The following is a 26,918-nucleotide window of genomic DNA, read 5'->3' on the forward strand; positions in this document are numbered from 1 at the left end:
TTTTAATTGGCCCAAAAAGTATTGGCCAGTACTCCTTCAAACTGTTCTTACCGGTAAAGCTCAAGTAACTTATGCATCTTTGCCTCAGGATCAATCTGATAATTATGATGTAGTTAAGAGCTTGATTCTTAAGGCCTATGAGCTTGTTCCTGAAGCCTATAGAGTGAAATTTAGGACAACTTATAAGCAAGATAAGCAATCCCATGTTGAGTATGCAAAAATCAAAGAAGATCTGTTAGAGCAGTGGTTAAATTCTAAGAATGTGGATTCTGATTTTGATAAATTTAAGCAGATGATTTTGCTGGAGGACTTCAAAAGGTGTATAAAAAAAGATGTAAGCCTATATCTTGATGAGAAAAGAATAGATAATTTGTCTGATGCTGCAGTTTTAGCTGATGAATATGTTTTCACTCACAAGAGATATTCTAAAGAAAAAAGGAAAGCTGAGAGTAAGTACGTTGCCTCTACTCAGAGTACAGGTAACAGGAAAGAGAATAAAGATGATGTTTCACAGGAAGTAAATACCAGCTCCACCTCTAGATTTCAGAAAAGTAAATGTACTTATTGTAGTAAGCTTGGTCATACTACGGAGAAATGTTTCAGGAGACAGCGTGATGTGAACAAAAAGGAGTCTTTAAATATTCAGTCAATTGGTCTAGTGTCAACCCTTGAGAGTTCCCAGAATTCTTTAACCGAGTTAACTGAACCTGCTTTGAGGGGTAAATTAAATTCTCATGATGAAGCTCCTCTTTTGAGCAGTAACGTGGGTGACACTCTCAAGAGTTCATGTGCTAATTTCCTGTCTGATGGTTTTGTCAGTCCTCTGGACAGTAATGACAGGAAATCAGTTAAAATATATCGTGATACAGGTGCTTGCCAATCCCTTATGCTGACCAGTGTTCTAGGCTCTAATGTTAATTCCTCTGATGAAACTGTAATCTTACAAGGTGTAGGGAATAATTACTTCTCTGTCCCTCTGTGCAGAGTGAATTTAGAGTCTGGTTTTGTTAATGGTTCCGTTATGGTTGGGTTGGTTGAGACACTCCCAATGTCAGGTGTAACTTTCTTACTTGGAAATGATATTGGTGGAAGTCAAGTGTGTCCAGCTCCTCAGTTGTCTAGTGAACCAGTGACTGCGACCCGGGATTGTGATGTCCCTGATGTGTTCCCTGCATGTGCTGTTACTAGGGCAAAGTCTAAAGTTACTGGTGACTTAGAGGATAATGATGATGATGATGATGTTATCCTAGCTGACACTTTTCTTGCTAATTTGGACCACTCACCAGATGAGGCAGTACCCCGTAGTGTTGATAATTTGTCTCGTCAAGAGTTGGTTGAGTTGCAGGTTGCTGACCCTGAGTTGAAAGGTCTAGCTAACTCTGCTTGCAGTGAGGAAGAGTCAGCTGGTGCTTCTACTTGTTATTATATAAAGTCAGGAGTACTTATGAGGAAGTGGAGACCCCCAACAGCATCAGCCGACTGTGAATGGGAGGTTGTACATCAAGTTGTCATCCCTCGTGTTTGTAGGCAGGATATCAGAGTGGCTCATGATTCCAGTTTGGCAGGACACCTTGGAGTGAGGAAGACTGTGGCACGCATTTTGAAACACTTCTACTGGCCAGGTATCTTCAGAGATGTTTCCTGGTATTGTAAGTCTTGTCACACCTGTCAAGTTGTGGGGAAGTGTAATCAGACCGAAAAGGTTGCACCTCTAGTTCCAATTCCTCCTTTTGAGGCGCCATTCACCCGTGTGTTGGTGGATATTGTGGGCCCTCTTCCTAAGACTTCTTCAGGATTTTCTTATGTGTTGACCCTGATTGATATGGCTACTCGTTATCCTGAAGCCATTCCACTTAGAAATATCTCAGCAAAGAACGTGGTTAAGGAAATGCTAGGGTTCTTCACCACGTTTGGTCTGCCCAAGGTGGTACAGTCAGACTGGGGAAGTAATTTCATGTCAAATTTTTTCAAGCAGTCTCTGAAAGAGTTGGGCATCACCCAGATCACGTCTTCAGCTTACCATCCCCAGACCCAAGGAGAGTTGGAGAGATATCATCAAACACTCAAATCGATGCTCAAGAAATACTGTTTGGAACATCAGAAAGACTGGGATAAAGGTCTTCCATTCGTTGTATTTGCCACAAGAGAATCTCCAAATGAATCACTGGGCTTCTCACCCTTTGAACTACTGTTTGGACATGAAGTAAGAGGACCCCTTAAGCTACTCAAGGAATGCTGGCTGTCGGAGGAAGATGACGTCAACCTGCTGGAGTATGTGATGAAGTTCAAAGAACGGCTGTCCACTGCTTTACAGCTGGCGAGAGAGAATTTAGGAGCTGCTCAGGAGAAGATGAAGACTTGGTATGATAAGAAGTCCAGGTTACGCCACTTTCAGCCAGGAGATCAGGTTTTGATTCTGCTACTGGTGCATGGGCAACCTATTCAAGCCAAATTTAGTGGTCCTTATTTCGTGGAGAAGAAACTCAGTGATGTCAACTATGTCATCGCCACACCAGATCGTAGAAAGAACAAGCAACTTTGTCACATCAACATGCTAAAGTTATATCACAGGCGGGACGAAAATAACCCAGTCTGCACTGTAGCTGTTCCACCCAAGTCTGCAAGTGAAGTTCTCCCATGCAGCATGAGCCTGAGTGATAGTTTGGGGAAGAATCCTGATATCATGAATGATCTCCAGACTAAGCTTTCTCATCTAGCTCCCGAGGAAAGGCAGGAGTTTTTGGCATTTCTGCGGGAGTACCCGCAAGTGTTCCGTGCCACTCCAGGAAAAAACACTGTGTTGATGCATGATGTCGATGTTGGAGACGCAAAGCCAATTAAACTGCCTCCTTACCGTGTGAACCCAGTGAAAGTTCCTCTCATCCAGTAGGAGCTTGGCTACCTGTTGGACCACAAGATGATTGAGCCATGTCAGAGCGAGTGGAGTTCTCCTGTCACTCTAGTCCCTAAGCCAGATGGGTCACAGCGGTTTTGCATCGACTACAGACGTGTTAATCAGATAACCAAAACAGACACTTACCCTCTCCCTCGCGTGGAAGATTGCATAGACAAGATCGGAAAGGCTAGGTAAATAAGTAAGTTTGATTTGTTAAAGGGATACTGGCAAGTACCTATGACTGAACGTGCTAGGGAGATCTCATGTTTTGTAACACTAGGAAAGACTTTTGCATGTTCTGTAATGCCATATGGTATGAAGAATGCACCAGCCACATTTCAGAAGCTCATGAATGTTGTAACAGAGGGTTTGGCAGGGTGTGTTGTTTATATTGATGATGTATTAATCTTCAGTGACAACTGGAAAGATCACCTATGCCATGTCAGTAAATTTCTTGAGCGTTTGGTTCAGGCTAATCTTGTAGCTATTTTATCAAAGTGTGAGTTTGGTCAAGCTAAAGTTCATTACCTTGGGTACGTAATTGGTGATGGACACGTTGCACCACCAGCAGCTAAGGTTCATGTTATAAGTGATCTTCCCAGACCTAAAAGTAGGAAAGAGCTACAAAGATTTTTGGGAATGGTAGGTTATTACAGGAGATTTGTTCTTAACTTTTCAATTCTTGTATCACCACTTACAGACCTACTGAAAAAGGGAGTTAAATTTGTCTGGACCGATAACTGTGAATCCTCTTTCAGTAAACTTAAAGCTATCCTATTAAGTCAGCCTGTGCTCGCTACTCCGAATTTTGCTAAGCCTTTTAAGATGGCTGTTGATGCAAGTGATACAGGAGCTGGGGCTGTTTTGCTGCAAGAGGATGATCAGGGTATTGAATACCCTGTATCTTATTACAGTAAGAAGTTCACTCCACCTCAAATGAACTACTCAACTATTGAGAAAGAGCTTTTGGCCTTGATTTTGGGTTTACAGCATTTTTCATTTTATTTGTGTTCTGCTTTTGACCCCATAGTCATTTATACCGATCATAACCCACTGAAATTCCCTAGTAAGTTTAAAGATAAAAATCAGAGATTGACAAGATGGAGTCTACTTCTTCAGGAGTATTTATTAGACATACAACATGTCAAGGGGAAAGAAAATGTTATTGCAGATTGCTTATCTAGACTTTAGACAGATTACTTAGAGTAATAAGAAATTTCCTTTGTAAATTTCTTTTTTTTTGTGGGGAGGTGTTACATTGACTATGATTTCATCATCCTTTGTATAATTCTAACGTACAGTATGCTGCATGTTTGATCACGATTTGCCTCGTGGCTTCCATAGTGACCAAGCTTCCGTGTTCTACCTCACTCCCCTCTTCTCCTCCCTTATAGTAGAGTAAGTCGTTCTTTCTGTTGTTCAGAGCAGGAGTGTCAACTCTTTGTTCCCTATGGCTTCATTTGCGCGTCCTTCTTACAAGTTGTATCAAGCTCTGCCGGCCCCTATATAATGAGCTCAGTCTCTGCATTAATTGCCACTTAGATCTACTCCTCATTTTGTTCACATCTCTGTCCTCCCCTGTACAGTTGTTATTATTTTTGTGAGTGCTCAGGAAGTCTCCAACCATCTAGCTGCTGTGTAATTTGAGTATAAGTGTTATTACATTTTTTCTTGTACTGTATAGCATAAGGTGTTGGTTCGTGGACCTGGTGAGGCTTTTGTGATTCATGTGGAGTTTTTATGTCAGCCATTATTAATAATATTTTGTATCTGTAATAATATATCTTGCATTAACTGAGCATTATGCGGTTTTCTCATTTTATCAGGGCTGACTTAGATAAATTTACTCTTGCTAATTTCGTGTTAATAGAGGCTATTGCAGTTAACCATATATGTAACCTGTTTTTTGCCATTACATTATCCTTCTGAGTCCTGAATGTTTAGTTGTTAGTTTGAGCATTAAACTTTAACTTGTAATTTCACCTAACTCTTTTGTTTTTAACCTGGAACTTTGCGGGACAGTAGTGATTTTTAGTATTCTCACTTGAAGTGTTCATTATCTCTCTGTATTCCGTAACAATATATATATATATATATATATATATATATATATATATATATATATATATATATTTATATATATATATATATATATATATATATATATATATATATATATATATATATATATATATACAAAGAAGGGTACGGCATGGTGGGATGAGGAGGTTGGGAGAGCAGTGGAAGAAAATGGGAAGAAGTGGCTAAAGTGGTTACAGGATAGAGGTGCAGTTGAAATAAGAACTGAGTATATCGAGAGGATGAACACGTTAAAAGCCTAGTGAAGAGGAAAAAGAAGGAGGTAAATGATGATCTTGGAAGAAAAATGAATGCGAACTACTCTGAAAATAGGAAGTTATTCTGGAAAGAGGTGATAAAGTGAAGGCGAAAAGAAATGTGATGGTGTGAAGGATGCAGGTGGTAGGTTACTAACCCATGGAGATGAAGTAAGGACCAGACGGAAAGAATATTTTGAAAGCCTGATGAATGGGAATAGAAAGAGCAGAGCGGCTGTAAACATGACTGGTTTTGGGGGTGTGCAGAGAAGGAATGCAGTGCCAGGAAACGTGTCACTCGTACTGGTGAAGAGCGCTGTGAAATGGCTGAAAAATGGGAAAGCAGCTGGGGCTGATGACGTGTATGCAGAGATGCTTAAGTATAGTGGACAGAATGGAATGAAGTGCTTGTTGGAGATACGTAAGAAGGCATGGATGAGTGGTGGCTTGTATCATCTCAGCCAGGCACAGGCCGCTACTCACTATCTATCTATCTATATCTATATACCTTGGCTGCTTCCCCCAAGGAAAGGGAGGTAGCCGAGACAAGACGACACACTCCCCATTTACTCATCCATTCAAACACATTTATTCGCATCTTAGCCCCAAGGGGAGAACGGACAGATCCTCACTGCACCACACCGCACAAGGGTCAACTGCGTAATGCAATCAGTGACATCCGCAGCAGGGCCCGACAGCAGAGCTGGTTTACCCCTGCCACATCATAACAGACCCATCCGCTTACCCGCACCTGACCTGACCTGACCTGACCTGAGTAGCTACTCACTATACTGGTATTTATCCTCTTCCATAGGGTGACGTCTTTGTTACTGTTATTCTTGGCACCACATTTAGGGACAGTTGCTTACTTGCTGTCAACGGATATGCTGGACCAGACTTGACTTGGTTGAACAAAAACAATAACGACTACCAAACGTTATAGTTAACTTAGACAAATAATGTGGTGGGTAGTTTATTTGGAAGTAAGTATAATACACATTCATACAGTTCTTAATATACCAAATTAAGTAATTGATTGTAGACAAATGTGGTGGTGTATTGAGACCCATAGAGAGGAATATTCTGCGCCTTGAACCGAGCAGGGATGCGTCTCCCTCCCTCTGCCAGCGCCGCACCCACCTACGCACTGTGGTCGAGCTCATTTCAGTGCGGTCAGCTATATCTTGGAAGCATAGTCCTGTCCTCCACAGGCTGACGATTCTCCAGCGATCAATGGGTTTGATCTTCTCATTCAGACGACGTGACTTCATTGTAATCTGCCGTTGAAAATACAAAATTATATCATCATCGTTATCCGTCCCTTTTCCCACTAGTACATGAGGCAGTTTGACTCTGAACCCATTACCAGGACGTTATTTTCGTTGTAGTTTTGCGCCGCATGACGATTTTGACAGATATTTTTAGTGGCTGGTGTGGTCAAATTCAGCTTCCTTTGTCCACGCTACTAAAAACGTCATCACTTAAACTGAGTATATTAGTCTGGATGAAGCTACACCATAAATGAATAAACAGATATGTAAAAATTATAATAAAATAAAGTAAACGGCATTTGCTTCCCGGGGCTAGTCCCACGGTTACTAGGGTCAGTCGTTTTATACTAACGATTGAGTATCATTGTGTGAGTAGAAGAAAAACTAAATTGCATCAGTAAAAAATCATCAGGTCAATTTCTTAACAGTATTATATCCAAGAAGGTGGTTGGGGTTATTGTTCACGCAATGCCACTCAGGGATGAGTGATGCTGGTCACTCTCATCTTAAATGTCAGGACCAAAATACTTAGCCCCGGGCTCCCACGCTCCTCGATTGGATGATGGATGGATGGATGTATTATACTGAGTGGGTTCCATATATCATATGCATACGCCGGCTTCATTATTAAGTCCCTCGTAAATACACATATTTCCTCAAATCACAACCTAATATATTTTGCTCTTGTTTCTATACATACATACATATATATATATATATATATATATATATATATATATATATATATATAATATGTGTGTGTGTGTGTGTGTAAACACATCAGTCTATATCTGCATAATATACACACACAAACTACGCACAAACATTACTTCATATGCAGTTGATATCACCATTACATCCACACACCACACTGCCAACACAGCCAGCACCCTGCAACCGAACTACCTTAACACACTGCAGACTTGGGTTAAGGGCAATAGGCTGACGATCATCCCAGCCAAATCCACCACAACAGTCATCACCAGCAGGAGACATAAACACATGTCCCACCCCCCCACATCGTACTTAACAATGTACGTGTGCCACACACACCTTCCACTGAGGTCCTTGGAATGACATATGTCATCGAATCTACCTTCAAGGACCACATTCAAGACATCAAGAGGCGTTTTACCCCCAGACTCAGTGCACTTAGGGCAACTACATGGCCAGACTTTGGGCATCAAAAAGAAACACTCATTTTCCTCAACAAATAACACATTAGATCAGTAGTGTCCAATGCGGGGATTCTCTCTTTGGCTCAGGGGTGAAGAAAGCGCGTTTGAAATGCGAGGGCCAGACCAGTGATTATATTTGTTAAGTTTCACTCCGGTCATTACAATCCCACTTCCAGATATTCGAATGCTAGCAAAGAAGAAGCACCTACACACTCACTTCACGTGCAGGGCAATGCAACACATCGATCACAACACATATTGTAAGCCCCCCCTCCCCTCCTGACGTCCACTCATCAATGGTGTCCCTAAAAAGAGAAGATCGGGTTCACCCAGCTAGCCTAGATCAAGACATCACCCAGCCTTCCTGAGCTACCAGCTTAGATTTGGGTTGGGTGGAATCACATATGACACGTGCCCCGCTTGTATAATACACCCACAAAACATAACACACATAACGGAGCACTACACAGTACATGCCACACTTATAAGCAGACGCAGCTTTAACGGTGTAGCAAACCTATGAGACAACTCCACAAAGCAATTGCATGCCTGTGGTCGACGGGTCTGCTCAATCAGATGGACCGGGGTTGAGTAATAAAATCAGCAGGTAAATATATTTCCTGGTTTGCGTGTTTGAGTTGAGATCATTGATTGTGTAGTTAACATAAGCATTTTTATTCCAAATAATCATTTTTTTTCATTTATCATTAGCAAAATCTATTGCCATCTTTGAATCATTCTGAACAGTGTATCAAGATCTCCCTGAATTATCTCCCTCTCTTCTAGTGTATTTTTTTTATGCAAGAGAGAAGGAACCAAAGGCTAAGAGCCCACAAACCGTTCCTTCCAAGGAAAAAAAATAAAAAAAAAAAGCCAAAATCAAGATAAGTTTATTTCGAGATGCCTGGACACACTGCTTTTGAAAGACTGGGGATGGTAGGAAGTAGCAACTACAGGCAGAGGGTGACAGTTCCAGAGTTGACTTGAAGCATACCGGTACATGAAGGACTGGGAATAATAGTTAACTCTTGCATTAGAGAGTTGGACAGAAAAAGGATGAGAGTTCGTTGCTAGACGGGTGCTACACGCCCATCGTAGAGGTGGAGGGACGCAAGCAGACAGTTCAGAGGAGCAGTGACCATTGAAGTAGCGATAGAAGAGAAAATGATGCAACAGTGCGGCAAAGAGGCAGAGGTTGAAGGGAGCTAGTAAGAGGCTGAGAGTTAATGAGACAAAAAGCCTATGATTCCACCCTATTTAGAAGAGGTGTATGTGGGGAGCTTCCCAACACATGAGAGTTGTACTCTACACGGGAGAATAAAACCCGTGTATAAAGTCAACAACTGCGCAGGGATAAAGAAGGTGCGGAGTTGGCTTAGCACAACTAATCTCTTGGAATCAGATTTTGCAAGAGATGTAGTATGATCTTTCCAGGATAAGTCCCGAGAGAAGGGGGAAACGGATAGGATGTGTTCCATCGTAGAAGTAAGATAGTCAAAGAATCTTTCATAGTCCATAGAATTAGGGGATAAGTAAACAGCACAGATGTATTTAGTTAAAAAATGACAGGAAAGCCGAAGTCAAAGAGGATAGAATTCAGAAGAATCAAGTTCAGGAACACGAGAGCAAGATAAGTAGTTGCGTACATATACACAACAGCCACCTTTGGCTTTGAAATGAGTACAGAGAAAGTAGGAGGCTACAGAAAAGGATTTGCTATCAGTTGTCTCAGACAGCTGAGTCTCAGTTAAGAAGAGAAGATGAGGTTTAGAGGAGGAGAGGTGGTGCTAAGCAGAGAGAATGTTAGAGGAAAGGCCGCGAATGTTGCAGAAATGAGGAAGATGTGAGTCAGACAGTGGTTCCATTCAGCTCGTTGAGTCGTCACCGGGAGAGGGGCTCACCAGCAAACTTGGCTATCAATATTGTTAATATAATTTGCTCGCTCGAACACCAAATTTAGTCACAGTTTGGACCCCCGACATACCTACCCGAGCGAAATATATATTGCATAGCAATAAATGGGGGCATGGGTCGGGAGGAAAACTCTGTGATAGCCTACAGTAGTGAACTTTTTTTTTTATATATATATCAGCCAATTTTGATGTTACAAGAAAGGTAGACATCAATTTGGAAAACACATAAACATCCTCAGTTATTTTCATTTCATAAACAACCCGTAATTCCCAATAGTTTTCTGTAAATCGAGGAAACGATTTTTTTTATAAAGTAGATTAGCATAACAGCCGGCTGCACACGAAATAGCAGTCTATGGTTGCGTGAGTAGTACAGCAGTATTTCCCGACGATTGCTGAGAAAGTTGGTTTTAGGAAGTGTGGGGGAATATTATTGGTGTAAAACGATTTTTTATAAGGCAGATTAGCGTAACAGTCGGCTGCACATGAAGTAACGGTCTAAGGTTGCGTGAGTAGTGCGGCAGTATTTTCTGATGATTCCTGAGCGAGTTGGTTTTAGGAAGTGCGAGGAAATATTTTTCGTATAATCTAATAATAAGTTCTTTTTAGTATTTTCAGGTCAGGAAATCAGAGGAAGATGATGAGCCACATGAGTATAGCGCTTCCTGACTCGCTTGCTCGCTCGCTCAAACACGTTCCACACTTTCAGTGTGAATACCTATTACATGTTTTAAAACCTAACTGGTAATTCAAACTCAATTTGTGTTTTTCTGCCTGTAACATTCACTCAGCCTGACTCCCTCTTAATTACAGTTATTTGTTTACATCCTTTAGGCCAGTTTTCAGTCTACCTAAGTACACTGCCAACAACACCATGGACACTAAGATACTAAAGAAGCCTATTATGGGGAACTTTACTAAATGCCTTCTGGAAATGTGGTGTAGATAACTTCAACAGATTCTATTAAACGGTACATATCAATATTACCGTTGAAATAATCGTGGACATTGGTAAGACATGAACAATTATTCCGGACACGAAGCTCTGAGTCTTTGATTAAATTATTTTGTTGTAAATGATGACCTTCTTTGTCGCTAATTATGGTTTCCAACTACTTGCATACTATTGATGTTATGCGAGTAGACGGTAATTTCGGTAGAGAGGCGGCCTGCAGTCCTAATGGACCCAGGTTCGAATCGCGGCTGCGGCAGGGAGCAATTTAAGGATTTGAATTTCATAAAAAGCAGACTAGTCTGATCAATCAGATGACCCCCCGATATGTCGTAAAAGTACCCCCGCTAATACCAGTACACCAGTCCCGTATGAGACAACCCTAGCGTGTATTCAATATGGATGGTGGGTGTTAGCGCCAAAGTGGTGACATGTTGAGATGTAGGAGGACTACTGGGCCCCAAGGAGGACTACTGGGACTTGGGAATAGACACTAAAGCCTTTGCTCAGGGTAGGACACGTAAAAAAAAAAAAAAAAAAAAATGGGAGTTGTTTTAGCCAGTTTCCATCCATTTAGCACACTGCCATTCCTTAATGACATGTTGAAACTTTGAGGTAAAAGTTTCTATATTAAATTCTTTACCTAATTTAATAGTCTTTGGGATATCTGATCTGGTGCAGATGTTTTGTTGATCATAAGTTTGTTGATCCCATTCAGTACATCCCTCTCATTAGACTGTCCTTGATTTTACTATTTCATTTAATCCTACAAGGGAGGATAAGGGAACTGAAGCAGCAAAATCTGTGGTAAAAACGGATGCAAAAAAAAAAAAAAAAAAAAGCATTAACAATTTCAGTCATCTCAGATTCGTCTTTCGTATGCTCTCTATTTTGTAAATCCAGCGGGCCTATACTTGGCATTAATACCTTCTTGCGTCCAATTTAACTTAAAAGTTCCTGAGGATTTGCAGTGGCGTATCCAGGTGTACCACCGTCAGCCACATCACCACCACACTAACCCCCGCTGAGGGGGGTCACCTTGACGTGGTGGCGGGGCTTGAAGCGTGGCTGGCAGTGCCACCTACTTTGGAGGCATGCCTACCTTAGTAGGGTTCGGCATTTGTCAGTGTCGTGGACCAAGCACCCCCTACATCACTGGTGGAGGAGGCCTGCTGGTGATGCTAGTCCTGCCCACTTGCCATCTAGGGCGGGACTGTAGCCTTCCCACATGTTTGCCGTGCGTGGCGACCCGTAATGCTGGGAGACGGGAGTCTTGGAGGTTGAGCGATGCTGTACGGTGCGCCCTGCAGCTGGCAATACACCTCTTTGGTCCCTTACTCTGGCAAGACGGGCGGCCTGGTTGGGCCCGACCAGGTCAATCGGCTGGTCATGCGTTGGCTAGGGTCAAGTGGGCACTGGGGGGCCTGGTGGCTCCTATCGTCCTGAAGTCACCCTAGCCCGGGTCCTCCAGTGGTTACCCATGTATACTCTCTCACTACCTCTGGGGTTGCCAGTGGTGTTGTCCCTGGCTCACAGCCTCCCCTTGTTGGGCTCCGTGGTGGGTGGAGGGGTGGGGGAGTGAAGTTCATTATAATATAAATATGGAAAAAGAAAATGCACCCCTGCACAACTCAACTGCAGACACAGTAGTACTAAAAAATATACCCAGTACATTGACATTCAACTCAATTCATTGTCTTTTCAAAAAGTTCGGAGTTGTTTCCCGTATAAGACTGCACAGTGCGGACACAACTGGCACCCTCAATAACTGCTACGTGACATTCCTGGATGCTTCTGTGGCAACAGCTGTGCATGCTGCGGCACCTGATTTGCCTTTGGGGGGACCTAGTGTATTCACCTCCTTGATGCGGTCGGAGAATATCATTGATGATACTGAAGATTATGTGCCTAACATGTTTACGGATTATGTGTTCCAGAAGGAAAAACAGAGGGTTTCCCCAACCCCTGAGTGGTTTGTGGCTTATTATAAAGAGAACAACTCCAACTTTATCCGTGCATATCAGTACCTCCAGAAGGAGGTGGGTTCCATCCCAAAGGAGAATTTCAAGCGCTATGGTAAGGGGGTTCTACTTCGTGCTAAGAATGTTATTCAGAGGAGGATGTTGCAACACATGCCTTGCCCCTTTGACTGTCCATTCACAACAGTACAGGCCCACAAGGGCTTTAATTACTCTAAGGGAGTAGTCTTCTGTGAAGACCTGCATGAGTTTTCTGACCTGGAGATTATGGGTATGTGCCCTGACAGTGTGTCTTCTGTCCGCAAATTAAAGCAGAAATTGGTGATAATTACTTTCTATGGATCCCACTTACCAGACCATGTTGACATAGGCCCCTTACGGCTTAGAGTGAAGTCTTTTCATGACAGGTCCATGCAATGTTATAATTGTTTTGAGTATGGACATCTGAAGAAGTTTTGTAGGAACGGGGCCTGCTGCAGTCACTGCTCCTCATTGGAGACACATTACCCCTCAGAATGTGATTCTGGGCCTTATTGTTTTCACTGTCAGGGCCCCCATTCCCCATCGTCCCGTCAGTGTGACATCTACAAATTAGAGCAGGACATAGTGACTTTGGCAAATACCCAGCGTATTAGCTTTGGAAGTGCTAGGCGAGAGCTAGCCTACAGACGGAAACTTGGAAGACACTCCTTTGCTTCCTCAATTTCTACTACAGGGAAAGCAGCCCCCTCCTCGGGAGGGAGTAGTGCCACTCAGTTGTCTACCATGACACAGAATAGCTCTACAGCAGAGACTTCTGGGACATCTAAGGATAGACACAACCATCCTGCTGCGACTGATTCTCATGTGGGGGAAAAAGCTAAGTCCCCATCTCAGTCTGGCATCCAGAAGGGCTCTGACTGGAATGCGCACCACAGCAGATCTCCAAAGAGTACCCCGTCAAGTATCAAAGGCCCAGTAAAGGGGTCCCACAACCACTTTAATCATCAGCCTTTGTCATCTGTTTCTGATGCTTGTGCCTTACCCCATGGCAGTAGTAGCACCTGTGGTCGGCAGCCACCAGTCTCAGAAGCAGAAAAAGACAAGAAGAGAAAGATAAGTCCCCATTCTAATGATGACAATATAGAGGGAGTGGAGCATCTACCTCTGAAAAATAAGTCTTCACTACTCGCAACCTCTCCTACTCAAAAGAAATCAAAGTTGGGCTTTAACACTACACACGATGGTAGAAACGTTCAGGAGTGCTCTTCTCGGTCTAGGGAACATAGCCCTCGCTGTCCTGGAACAACACACCAGGAAGAAGTGCAAAAGAACCGTAGAGGAGGCTTCTTAAACAGGTTGGACCGTAAACGTTTAGTCATAGAAGGTGATCGATCAGATTTTCATATGGAAATTGTGCCATCCTCGCATGTTGAGTCCCGGTAGGTACGGCTTACATCCTCTTCAGCATATCATGCCTACGATTATTCAGTGGAATTGTAGGGGTTTACGCGCTAATTGCAACGAAATTGCGATCTTGAAGACCACGTTTGATTGGGATGTCCTTTGCCTGCAAGAAACGAAGTTGTGTAATTATCCATTCAACCCAGGACTCAACTATGCATATTATAGCTCACTACCACCCGCAGGTCTTCGGGCAAAAGGTGGGGCAGCCATTGTCGTCAAAAAAAGCATTTATCATACTCGAGTGGATCTTCCAACTCGCCTGCAGGCCTGTGCTGTGCAGGTATTACTGGACAAACTGTACACTGTTTGTTCACTGTATCTCCCGCCCAATGACTCAGTACAGCTGGATGAACTCCTGGAGCTGGTGGAGATGCTGCAACCTCCTGTTTTGTTACTCAGGGATTTTAATGCCCCCAACATTCTGTGGGGTTGGAACTCCACTGATGAACGTGGTGCTATGGTTGAATCATTACTCCTGCTAAAGAATCTATCATTACTTAACGATGGTGCTCCTACACACCACACATTACACTCTAAATCCTACTCCTCCATTGATCTAAGTATTTGTTCCTCTGATTTATTGCTCTCTCTCAATTGGTCTGTGTCACAATGTCTGCATGGTAGCGACCATTTCCCAATCATAACTGACACCCTTATCGGATCGCCTCCATCAGCGCCTCCAAAGTGGTGTGTGGATAAGGCTGACTGGGAAAAGTTTTCTGCTGCCTTCGATTGTTCTGTTGATTTCTTATCTTTTGAGACTCACATCCAGGCATATGATTACTTCGTTGCCCAGATCTTAGAGAGTGCTCATGTTTCTATTCCCAGTTCTTCTGGCAATTTTCGTCGTCCAGTTGTCCCTTGGTGGGATAAAACATGTACTAACTTGAGACGCAATACACGTTCTTGTTATAGACGTTATAAGCGTAATGCGTCTCAGGAAAATTATTTAATATATCGTAGAGCATTAGCAAAAAAACGTAAATATTTTAAATGGGCTAAACGTAATTCGTGGCACAAATATATAGGAAGTGTTACATCTAAAACACCCATAGGGAGAGTTTGGGCTAAAGTGAGGAAGCTGTCTGGTAAATTTGCTCCCCACCCACCTCCTTGTCTGAAGGTGGACGGAGCTGTGGTTTCAGACCCGGAAAAGGTGTCTAACATCTTTGTACACTACTTTGCCAATATTTCAGGTTCAGCGGGGCGCCAGTCAGTACCTTCTTTGGGCTCTGCAGTGCTGGACCATGCAAGTAGTTCCGGCTCAGTGGGGCGTCCATTGGCTGTGTTGGACCAGGAAGTATATAATAGGCCTTTTACATTCCGAGAATTGACTCAAGCCCTACGAACCACAGGGTCATCTGCTCCTGGCGAAGATGGCATACATTACAACATGATTCGCCACATTCCACAAGAGTATCTCCAACTTTTGCTAGATATTTACAATGAAATTTGGTTTTCCGCCACCATTCCCAAGAGCTGGAGGACGTCAGTCATTATTCCCATTCCTAAGCCTGGAAGAGATGCCACACATCCAACAAGTTATAGACCTATAGCACTTACCAGTTGTTTGTGCAAATTATTTGAGAAGATGGTTAACCATAGGTTAGTCTGGTGGCTGGAGACTGGAGGCCACATTTCCTCCATGCAGTTCGGTTTTCGTAGAAATCGATCCACTATGGACCCTCTTTTGCGCCTGACAACAGATATTCAGAATGGATTCATTACTAACAAACATAATCTAGGGGTCTTTTTTGACTTGGAGAAAGCATATGATACAACATGGCATTTGGGTGTATTTTCCAGCTTACGATCTAAAGGTTTGTGTGGGACCATGTTTCAGTTCCTGCAGAATTTTCTTCACACACGTTATATCCGAGTCCGAATTGGTCGCACAGTCTCCTCCAAAGTTCTGCAACCCGAGGGGGTACCCCAAGGCAGCGTTTTAAGTGTCACATGTTTCATCATGGCCATCAATGGAGTTGCCGAAAGAGTCGAGAATGTAGCTATGATCCAGAGTTCACTCTTTGTTGATGACTTTGCCATATACTGTACTGCAGCCGACCCTAATACTGCAAGACTGTGGTTGCAAAATGCCATCAATGCAGCACAAATGTGGGCTGAGGAGTGGGGCTTTTGCTTCTCTCCCCAAAAAACCGTGGCTATCAAGTTCTCAAGGAGGAATTCAGCAGCAGTTCCTCACCTACTCCTGGGAGATAACATCTTGCCCTATGAAGATAAGGTGCGTTTCCTGGGGCTTACTCTTGACAGTAGACTCACTTGGAAGGACCATATTCTACAGCTAAAGGCCACTGTTACACGGTCTCTAGATATACTTAAGGTTCTTAGTGGGAAGTTTTGGGGTGCTGACAGACCAGCACTTCTCCGACTATATGATGCCCTGTGTCGTTCCAAACTGGAGTATGGTTACCAGATATACTCCTCAGCGGCCAAGTCTACCCTTAAGCTTTTAGACCCTATTCATAATTCAGCAATGAGAATCGGCATGGGTGCCTTCCGTACTTCCCCTGCAGAGAGTCTGTACATTATGGCGGATGAGCTACCCTTGGATCTTCGCAGAGTGGACCTTAGTTTGCGGCTAATGTTTAAGACTCAGACTTCCCTGTCTAACACTGTTTACCGTCTGATGAAGGACTTTCGTCTGGCATGGAAGTATGAGGAATGTAAGAGTTTTCCAAGGCCTCTTCATATCCGTATGCATGGGTTTTTACAGGACACCTTCTTCCACAAAGTCCAGGTACGGCAAATTTCTTATTCTCCGATCCCTCCTTGGATTATTCCAGAGGCCAATGTTTGCAAACCGGCCTGTACTAAGCATTCGAGATGTTCAGCTGAAGTTAAAGCCCTGTTTCTTGAACATTCTCAGATTCATGCCTTAACCACTAAAATTTACACAGATGGGTCAAAATTGGATTCTGGCGTTGGCTGCGCAGTCATCCTTGAGGAAACTGTGCATCAGGCGAGACTCCATGGTGCCTCTTCAGTTTTTACCTCTGAGCTTCACGCTATTGTCCATGCATTAAAACTAGCTTATGACAGTAGGGACAGCCAGTTTACCCTATACTCTGACCCGCTGAGTGCTCTTACAGCCATTCAGAATTTTTCCAGCAATCACCCTTTGGTCCAGCAAATTCAGGAGTGGCTGTATCGTTTAGCTTCCCGTCGCAAAAGACTTCAATTTTGCTGGATTCCTGCTCATGTAGGTTTGCCAGGCAATGAGGAGGCAGATGTCGCAGCTAAGGAAGCCGTTCATGGTACTCTAGGGAACTTTCCTGTCCCTTTTGCCGATCTTAGGCGACATATATCAGTTTTTATCAGGAGGAAGTGGCAGGAGAGGTGGTCATCCCCCACTGTTACAAACAATAAATTGAAAGCAATACATCCTTCTGTGCAGGTTTGGCCGGTGTCGGACAGCATGCCGAGCAGGCGCTTGGATGTTGTTCTGACCAGACTTCGTATAGGTCATACACGGTTAACACACCGCCACATTTTATGTAGCGGAGACGCTCCCCTTTGTGAGGCTTGCCACGTCCCTGTGACGGTGGAACATGTTTTAGTTCACTGCAGGAAATTTCATGATCTCCGGGGCACTGTGGGTTTTGATACCCGCAGTGTCTCCGACATTTTGGGTATTTCTGCAGATATTTTTAAGGTTGCAAAATTTTTATCAGAATGTGATATACTTTACGACATTTAACTTATAGATTTTATGGTGTTGTCTTTTCATTTCAGTTTTTCTTTATCTTTTTAGTTATTAGGCGCTGAATGACCACATCGGTCCTAGTGCCTGGCCTTTGTGCCAAACCTTTATCACTCACTCACCACCACACTAACACCGTCAGCCACACCACCACCACACTAACACCGTCAGCCACACCACCACCACACTAACACCGTCAGCCACACCACCACCACACTAACACCGTCAGCCACACCACCACCACACTAACACCGTCAGCCACACCACCACCACACTAACTCCGGCAGCCACACCACCACCACATTAACACCGTCAGCCACACCAGCACGGCGCCACACTCTCAAGACATACCAGCGGAGAGGCGATGGTCAGGCAGCGGCGGGTGAGGCAGTCGGCGGCGCAGGATCAGACGGACAGTGAGGCGGACAGGCCGGGAGGGGGAATTTATTGCACACACACACACACACACACACACACACACACACACACACACACACACACACACACACACACACACAAGACATGATATCTAATTCATAGGAGTTGTGTTGCCTGAACAAATGGAAAGCATTCATTGTAAATTGCATCATATATTATAGTACTGTACTAAATTATATAAATTTATTTTTTCGATATTATAAATTAATATAAAAATATTTTCAGTTTGGAGAAGTGAGGTTTCCATAAATTATCCTTGATGCCTTTTCATTTTTTTGGTAATATATATATACATATATATATATATATATATATATATATATATATATATATATATATATATATATATATATATATACTGTATATATTTGACTTGCTCAAAAAGGAGAGCGTTAGGGGTTTGATGCATTTTAACAACAACAATGAGGTACAGTTTTTCATAAGCAAGATAAAATTACCAAAAATTAATTTACCGTATCTTTCTAATCCACTAATCTCTTTAATAAAGAGGGACTATGTATTCATCGGAGAGACTTGTGTCAGACCTCCCGTGTGTAGGTCACTATAGGTGGCATAAGATCCATTGTAGGTGATGGAAGATGGGCACGATCCCGAGGTACGGCTCCTGTGCATCCCGGGAACACTGCCGTTGGCAGCAGGTGTGAAGGGGTCCACAGGCACAGCCGCACCCCCTTCCATAGATCGCATGGACAATACCACATAAGCACCTGTTCTCTTTTGATATATAAGAACCTTTGGCTCTGTGCTTCTATATACGTCATGATTGAGATAAGCAGGTCCGATAGGGAAAATTGTTAGATGGGCTCGATGACAGTTGGGTAGGGCTTTCGCTCTATATTTTCTGTGAGAGAGGTGTCAATTTGTACATAAGGCGATTTGATATATAATTATATAACAAGGTAATATATGAAGGGAAATTTACTATAGTAGCTTCTGCATCACCGCAACACAACACAACTGCTGCTTACCAAAGCTCTTTTGATTCTGATTTTAAATATATATCCTTTTAAGCACTGACATTTTGGAAGCCATAATTACTGCCTCTAACTCCATGAATTTACTGGTAATTTACATGCTCCTCCATTTTTAAAACCGTTTTTTTTTTTTTTTAATTAAGAAACCTAACTAACTTGCCTGGGAGCACTTTCTATATGTGCATCCATATATTGAATTTTTAGGCACTATTTACTCTGCTCGCTCTCTCTCTCTCTCTCTCTCTCTCTCTCTCTCTCTCTCTCTCTCTCTCAAATGCTATTTGTAGGTACGCACTAACAAATTTACCTGTCTAGTATAGTAAATAAAATAACGAGGCTTGACACAACCTTGGAAGGAAGGAGAACAGAGGAAGAATTACACGATGAAAAAATTTATATCATCACAAGGAACAACCGTCGGAACTTGGTAGTACATATTCAAGCGGTATTTTGTGACTAATCATTGACATACTCAATCTCCTAACTCATACCATCCATCAATCAACTGACCTACATGGAGAAACTCATGCAGTAGCCCTTGATATTTCTAAAGCTTTCGACAGAGTATGGCACCGTTCCCTGCTGTCCAAACTCCCTTGCTATGGACTAACGTCTTTTGTTCCTTTGATTTCCTCATATCTCGGTGACAAGAAAATAAGAGTAAAAGTAGATGATGAATATTCCATATTCCAATTTCCACTCAATTGACGCCGGCGTGCCGCAGGGATCAGTTGTGGCGCCAACCCTGTTCCTGGTTCATATTAATGATCTCTTATCTGTGACCCACAATCCCGTCCACTTATATGCAGATGACTCAACACTACATAGTTCATTCACACTCAGACACCCATTTACAAAGTCTATCTCTACCGCTCAACACAGTACAGCCATCTCCATAAATCAAGACCTATCTACGATTAGTGAATTGGGACAAAACAACCTTGTCTCATTTAATGCTAGTATATGGGATGTAGGAGGACTACTGGGCCTTGAGAGCAGGCTGTGAAGCCTATGCCCAGTGTCGAACACATAAAAAAAAAAACTAAATATATACAGTTTACTAATAGACAGATATTGCCACAATCGTATATTACCTTCATTGCTGCTAACATTCCCATCTCCAAAAGTATTGAAATTCTCGGCGTCTCACTTAACAATGCCCTCAGCTGGACCTCTCATGTTAGATCACTTGCTAAAACCCCCTCAAAGAAACTTGGATTATTGTACAGAGTCAGTAACTTCTTCACTGACGAACAGTTAGTTATAATTTATAAGAGTCATGTGCGTTCTCAGCTTGAATATTGCTCACCCTTGTGGAACGGACGTGGAGAGGTTGCATTAAAACAACTAGAGAAAATTCAGAACAAAGCTGTTAGAATTATTAATAACCCTGCCATTACAAATAAACTACCTTCCCTACAAGTGCGAAGGGATGTTGCCTCCATTGCACTATTTTACGGATATTTTTATGGCAAATGCTCAGACAAAGTTGTGTCCATGGTGCCACCTCTCCATGCCTTCCCTCGTGCTACACGGGCATTTGGTAGCAATCATGACTGGAATGTCACACAGCCATATTGCAGAACTTCTGCCTATCAGAATTCTTTCATTCCCCGAACTGTATCTCTCTGGAACTCGCTTCCCCAGAGTTGTTTTCCTCCAAACTTCAACCTACAGCTGTTCAAGTCTAACTGTTACAGATATTTTATGAACAGAGGACACCAATAATCTGGAGTATGGATTTTTTTTTTATTCATTTGTTTTTCCTTCCTATGTTCTGTTATTTAAAAAAAAAAAAAAAATGAAAATCAGAAACATACACATGCGTAACTGACAAGCAAACCACCTTCAGACAATTCCTCGGACTGGATAAGGCAACCGTAGAATTGCGTGTCCTGGTCCCTATATCAGCTCTAGGTGTGGACGTAGCCTACTGAGGTACCGAGATCCTGGTCATAGGTTTCGTCATTAGCCCAGAAACCGAACCCAGGACCTGTAAACTGCGGGCTGAATGTGCTTCCAGTTACATTATAATCTGTTCAGTTTAAGAAGGCATAAAATTGGCTTGTCTGCCTTGAAGGCTGAACTGTATAAAGAGATGGACACTGGAGTTTGGTGCGAATCACAAAGATGAGTTCTGTCTTATCTTGCCACTGATCTACGTGAAATAAGTTACAAAAGGATAAAGTTATCCACCTGGTTAAAGTTAATGAAGTATGATCATCCTCTTTTTTTTTTTTTTTTTTTTTTTTGGTGTAACAGAATCATTGCTATTGAGTGCCAAAGATCTGCAAGGTTTTTACCCACTGTGGATTAATTCAAAGTTAGATGAAACAGATTTATGCCTATCGAATGCACAAGGCTTTTAAATCCCTCATACCATCTCTTGACACTTATTCAGCTTAAGACAGTTTTTTTGTACTGGATCAATGCGAGAAGCTTTTCTAAAACCGCCTGATTTAGCAACTGAGCATAAATGCAAAGGGACTTCACACAGATTCAAGAGGACTAAGCCTGATAATGACCATGAGTTTGAGACTTGAGGAAGGAATGCTGTGCCACCTCCACCTCGGTTCTTACCAGCCTTGCTTGGCTTACAAGGAAAACAATGGGACCAGGACTCACGAAAACCCTTACGATCAATGCCGTGTCGTAATTCAGGTTTTGATAGGGAGGAAGGACACAGAGGCCATCGATTCTTCCTGTCTCCTGGTCTAACTTCACAAATAAACCTTAGTCAAGAGACAAAAATTACCGCAGGTTATAACTGTTTTCTGTAGAAACTGCAGGGAAAGTTGTGGAAAAATTTTCCCTTGTCTAGTCCTTCTGTAAAACCATATCTAAGTTAGGACACGAAATACATGGTAAAACTGTCCGAGAATCCCAGGCCAGAATATTACCACAAAGTCGGATATTAGGAGTGGAAAACAGGAAGGTTTACATGGTGATGAAGAGAATAACAGGTGAAGGAACAAACTTAACCCAACCATGTAAGTGCAGTGTTTTAGGGGTAAACGAATGACCATACAACGACCATCATATAACCATGGCTGGCAAGGCACCAACCGCACCATGACAAGTAAACGTACCGTCAAAAGGCCAGGGCTGGGTTTGTCACACATATCTGCCATCGATTCCCTGTCGCAGCCGAGATTCATTCTTGCAGGAAGAACTACAGTAGAGGTACGGGGAAATATTATGTCCCTACCCTTGTCCTTCCTGTTAAAACAAGTACATAAACCTCTCGTAACAACATTTGTTTTTGTCAGAGGAACGTGGGACTTGAGATGGCTTTGCACTCCCCTAATTCTGTCCTTCCTGGGAGAACAAATCACAGGTAGAAAAGAGAATGGGTCGTATATTGTTTGTGGATCCGGGCCCAGTTCCTGCTGAGACACAAGCTGTGTTAGAGCGGCGTCTGCGTAGATTTTTTACTCTTGGTATTAATGATGAGCAACACAGTGGTAGACTCTCTTAAACAGGCAGATATAGCAAGGTTTTATTTTCCGTCATGTTTATTTTCCTGACTTTGATTGATACACAGTATGAAACAAAGGAAACTGAAACAGGATCACAAATTCCCAGCAAAAAAATTCTTTGATAAAACGGATTTTACACTGGCTGAACAATGAAAAAAATGCACGTTAGGTTTAAAGTAAATTTCTGGTTATAATGGGCTGTTTGAGGGATACGATCCATAAATGTGGAATGTAATCTAATTCCCCACTACATGAACGGAAATATTTCCAGCTGAGGTTTAGTAACGCTTAAGTCTGTGATGATCCTAACTTAATGTAACGATATATGTTAAATGAAATGGTGATCGGTCTTCATACACGAGTTTTCAAAAGGAGAGGATGTTTAAATACTAGTACTGTAAATAGGTAGTAGTTCTTAAATTGCGATAAAAGACCCCAAAATATACAATTATCTATTTTCCTAGGAGTGTAGGTACTGAAAGATTATCATTAAATAGCATGTGTGCAGTTGTAATAAGCCCCAGTGTTCATTAATCTGCTGGTATTCCCGCGTGTGTCTTCATGACTCCTGCTGGTGATGGAGGCGGAAACAGAGAAGCTCGAGGCAGAACACAAGGAGACTGGTGACCGCTCCCCCCGCCACTACCACCAGCATTCCCTGAAATGCATGAACATATTTTTAACGCCTTCATTACCACAGATCATTCCCTGAGTTGTGAATTATCATTTAATCCATGCACAACGGAAAAAGGAAGAAAAAAAAACATCGTCTGTGTCAGTGACATACGAACATGTCAGACAAGTTCAGAGGGATGTGTTCAGACACGACATAAGTGATAGTTTATATTGTTTGAATTCTAATATGAATATTTAAAATGCAGTTTTTTGTTCATATCGAAATTAAATGAGTGTCTTAGATATTTCTTGGACTAGTCATTCTTATTATTCCAAGTTCTTTAAACTGAGTTATGAGTTACGTCTCAAGTATTTTCTGTATACTCAGCTATTAACCAAAAAACTTTCTTATTGTTATTTTAGTTTCTTTTAGACTCCGCACAGGAAAGAGTTTTCGAAGTGGAGTGGTTGTATATGTCCTTCATTAATCTCTTCAGTAAGAGGAAGCTTTGCTGTGTTGAATAAAACAATATGTAATGAGGAAAGGGGTATTTGGGGGCTAAATTGTAATCGCCTGCCAAAATATGCTGGTTAAGGTACAAGTTACCTACAAACCAAATTTGAAGAGTCGCGAAATTCTACGAAATTCAGTCACCGCGTTTCACAAAAAGCAAGTCCTTATTTAAAAATATATGGCAGCTAGCATTCGGTCGTCTTTGATTCAATCCTCACCAAACTAATAGGCTTCTGCACATCCATAGTGTTGCTATTTCCTGAAGATTTACTGAAAATCCGTCCACAACCTTTCGAGATAATTTGGCAACAGATTAACACACACACACATAACACATACCGACAAAAACTATACCGCCTTGTCTTGCTAAAGGCGGGCGATAAATATTAAGTTTAAACCAATAAAACAAGTCTTTGTATTGAAAGGGTTAGGTACTACTCACCCATATATTGGTAATACCAAGTGCAGACTTTATGGCCACTTTGGTCTGTGGTGTGAGGCAGTAGGTCATGTTGGGGGTGTAAGTCTTGTACCAAAAATCGTACAGGCCAGCCTCTGTTGCCAGTAAAATTCTATAGAGGAAGGAGTCACTTTATTAGCTAATATTGTATCAACTATAATGAAAATTAAGCATATATGGGATTAAATCTATGACTGTCAACAGTACGAGGGCCAGTAAGATAGACCACCAATTTTATTAGGACTCAGTATCCCCCTAGAACTCTACCCACAACAGTTGATGTTGGATTCAGGTCCTTAATTATATTTCCATGCTCAGTTACCTGAAAACCACAAAATTATTTAGAATATGATGCACATGGAAGGTGATTATAACAAAAAAGAATTCCTGGTGTGAGATAAGTGACTCCTAAGTTTGTTATGAGTTTTCTTGTTTGTTTACCTGTGGCTGAGTGATGGCACCAGAGGGCTGTCCTTGGGTCCCACCATGGAGATCATTGTGGACAGGAACACTTCTCTAGCCAAGTAAAAGTCACATCGACCTGTTGGCCGAATCGACGTATCAGGAAGAACATACAATAATTAGAATGAGAATTTAATCACATTTTAGGAAAGGTAATGTATACATCACATATACACTTAATACAGCGTGTACAGGAAGAATCAGAAATGCATAATGAACCTGATTTATTGTGAAAAGGTATCAGTTTCATCCCCAACTGGACTCCAATTAATGGTTCAAGATGTTTGATGTCAGGCCGAAAGTATTGTACTTGTACAACTAGAGTGCCCGTCCTGTTTGTTACCGGACCCTCTAGAAAGAAATAACACAAAATGATACATACGAGTAAAATAAGTACTGGTGAATTCAGCAGGAACGTCTACTCGTGTTTCACGGATCTCTTGGACCAAAGGGGACCCCAAAAGGACTCCAAACGAAGGAACCACTGGGTTTCATCCAGGGCTGTCCTACAAAGGCGTCTGTAACTGTCCTGAAGGTTCTAGTGCGGCTGAAGAGCTAATTTCAAATCAGTCCCTCAGTACTTCTGTACCTAACTAACTCAGTGATACTGACGTTTCTAGGCTGGTCTCTGGGAGGGTCCATCAGTAAACACAACTTTAATGTGTGGATATAATTTTCCCATATGAACAGTTCACAACACTGAGTAAAACTTCCAACTAACCTGTATTTGAGAAGTCCAGCGCCATCATCCTGATTAGAAAATCGCTGAATATAAATACGTGGTCTCCCCGCCTCACCAGTGTATTGAAGGCCTCTCTGATGTCCTCCCCAGGCACCCTCTTAAACCGACCTACATTCTCCAAGTTGCCCAGCTCACGCAGGATACCACCCTCAGCCTCCTGCAACACACGTCATTCACGAACATATTGCATAACATATTCTTAATGTTAAGTTAGGTTTCCATACGTAAAATGCATATCAAATAACTCTGGGATGCGGGATATACTTTGGAGGTATAATCGTAGCCTCTTATTCCAAAATATACCATGACGTCACGGAACCAATTCGAGAAAAGTACACATCCTCCAATACACATTACACTCATTGGCTGCAGAGTAACTTGGTTAATAGTTATAGCAATAATACGCTGTAAATTAACTAACAGATCTATATACTCGTGTAACTCTAAATGTTCTCTTTTAATTAGCATAACAGAATCATGCATATATATATATATATATATATATATATATATATATATATATATATTGTTACATAGCCTATGATTTCATCATCCTTTGTGTAATTCTAACGTACATGCTGCATGTTTGATCACGAGCGTGTTCTACCTCACTCCCCCCTTCTACCCTTATAGTAAAGTAAGTCGTTCTTTCTGTTGTTCAGAGCAGGATTGTCAACTCTTTGTCCCCATGGCTTCATTTGCACGTCCTTCTTACAAGTTGTATCAAGCTCTGCCGGCCCCTATATAATGAGCTCAGACTCTGCATTAATTGGCACTTAGATCTGCTCCTCGTTTTGCTCACATCTCTGTCCTCCCCTGTACAGTTATTATTGTGATTGCTCAGGAAGTCTCCAACCATCTACCAGCTGTGTAATTTGAGTATAACTGTTATTGCATTTTTTCCTGTACTGTGTAGCGTAAGGTGTTAATTCTTAGGCCTTGTGAGGTTTTTGTGATTCATGTGTTTTTGTGTCAGTCATTTTTGATAATATTTTTTATCTGTAATAATATATCTTGTATTCACAGAGTATTATCTGGTATTTTCATTTTATCAGGGCTGACTTAGATAAATTTACTCTTGCTTATTTCGTGTTAATAGAGGCTATTGCAGTTAACCATATATTTAACCTGTTTTTTGCCATTACATTATCCTTATGAGTCCTGAATGTTTTGTTGTTAGTTTGAGCATTAAACTTTGACTTGTAATTTTACCTCTTTTGTTTTGAACCTGGAACTTTACGGGACAGTAGTGATTTTTAGTATTCTCACTTAAAGTGTACATTATCTTTCTCTGTTCCGTAACATAAATTTGGCGACCTCGTCAGGATATTCAGGATATTATCATAAGGATATTGCTTGATATTTTGTAATTGTGATTTATTCATGATGTCTACTATTACTACACTTGATGAAGCCAAAGATTTTTTGTCAAATGTGCAAAGAGTGTGTGATGTAGAAAACAGAACAAAGAATGAACTTAAGCTTGTTGCTCAACAGTTGGGAATTGCTGTTCGCTCTCAT

The sequence above is a fragment of the Coenobita brevimanus genome, chromosome 20 (assembly GCF_032717465.1).
Source record: "Coenobita brevimanus isolate Jiangsu-jjx chromosome 20, ASM3271746v2, whole genome shotgun sequence".
Lineage (NCBI taxonomy): Eukaryota > Metazoa > Arthropoda > Malacostraca > Decapoda > Coenobitidae > Coenobita > Coenobita brevimanus.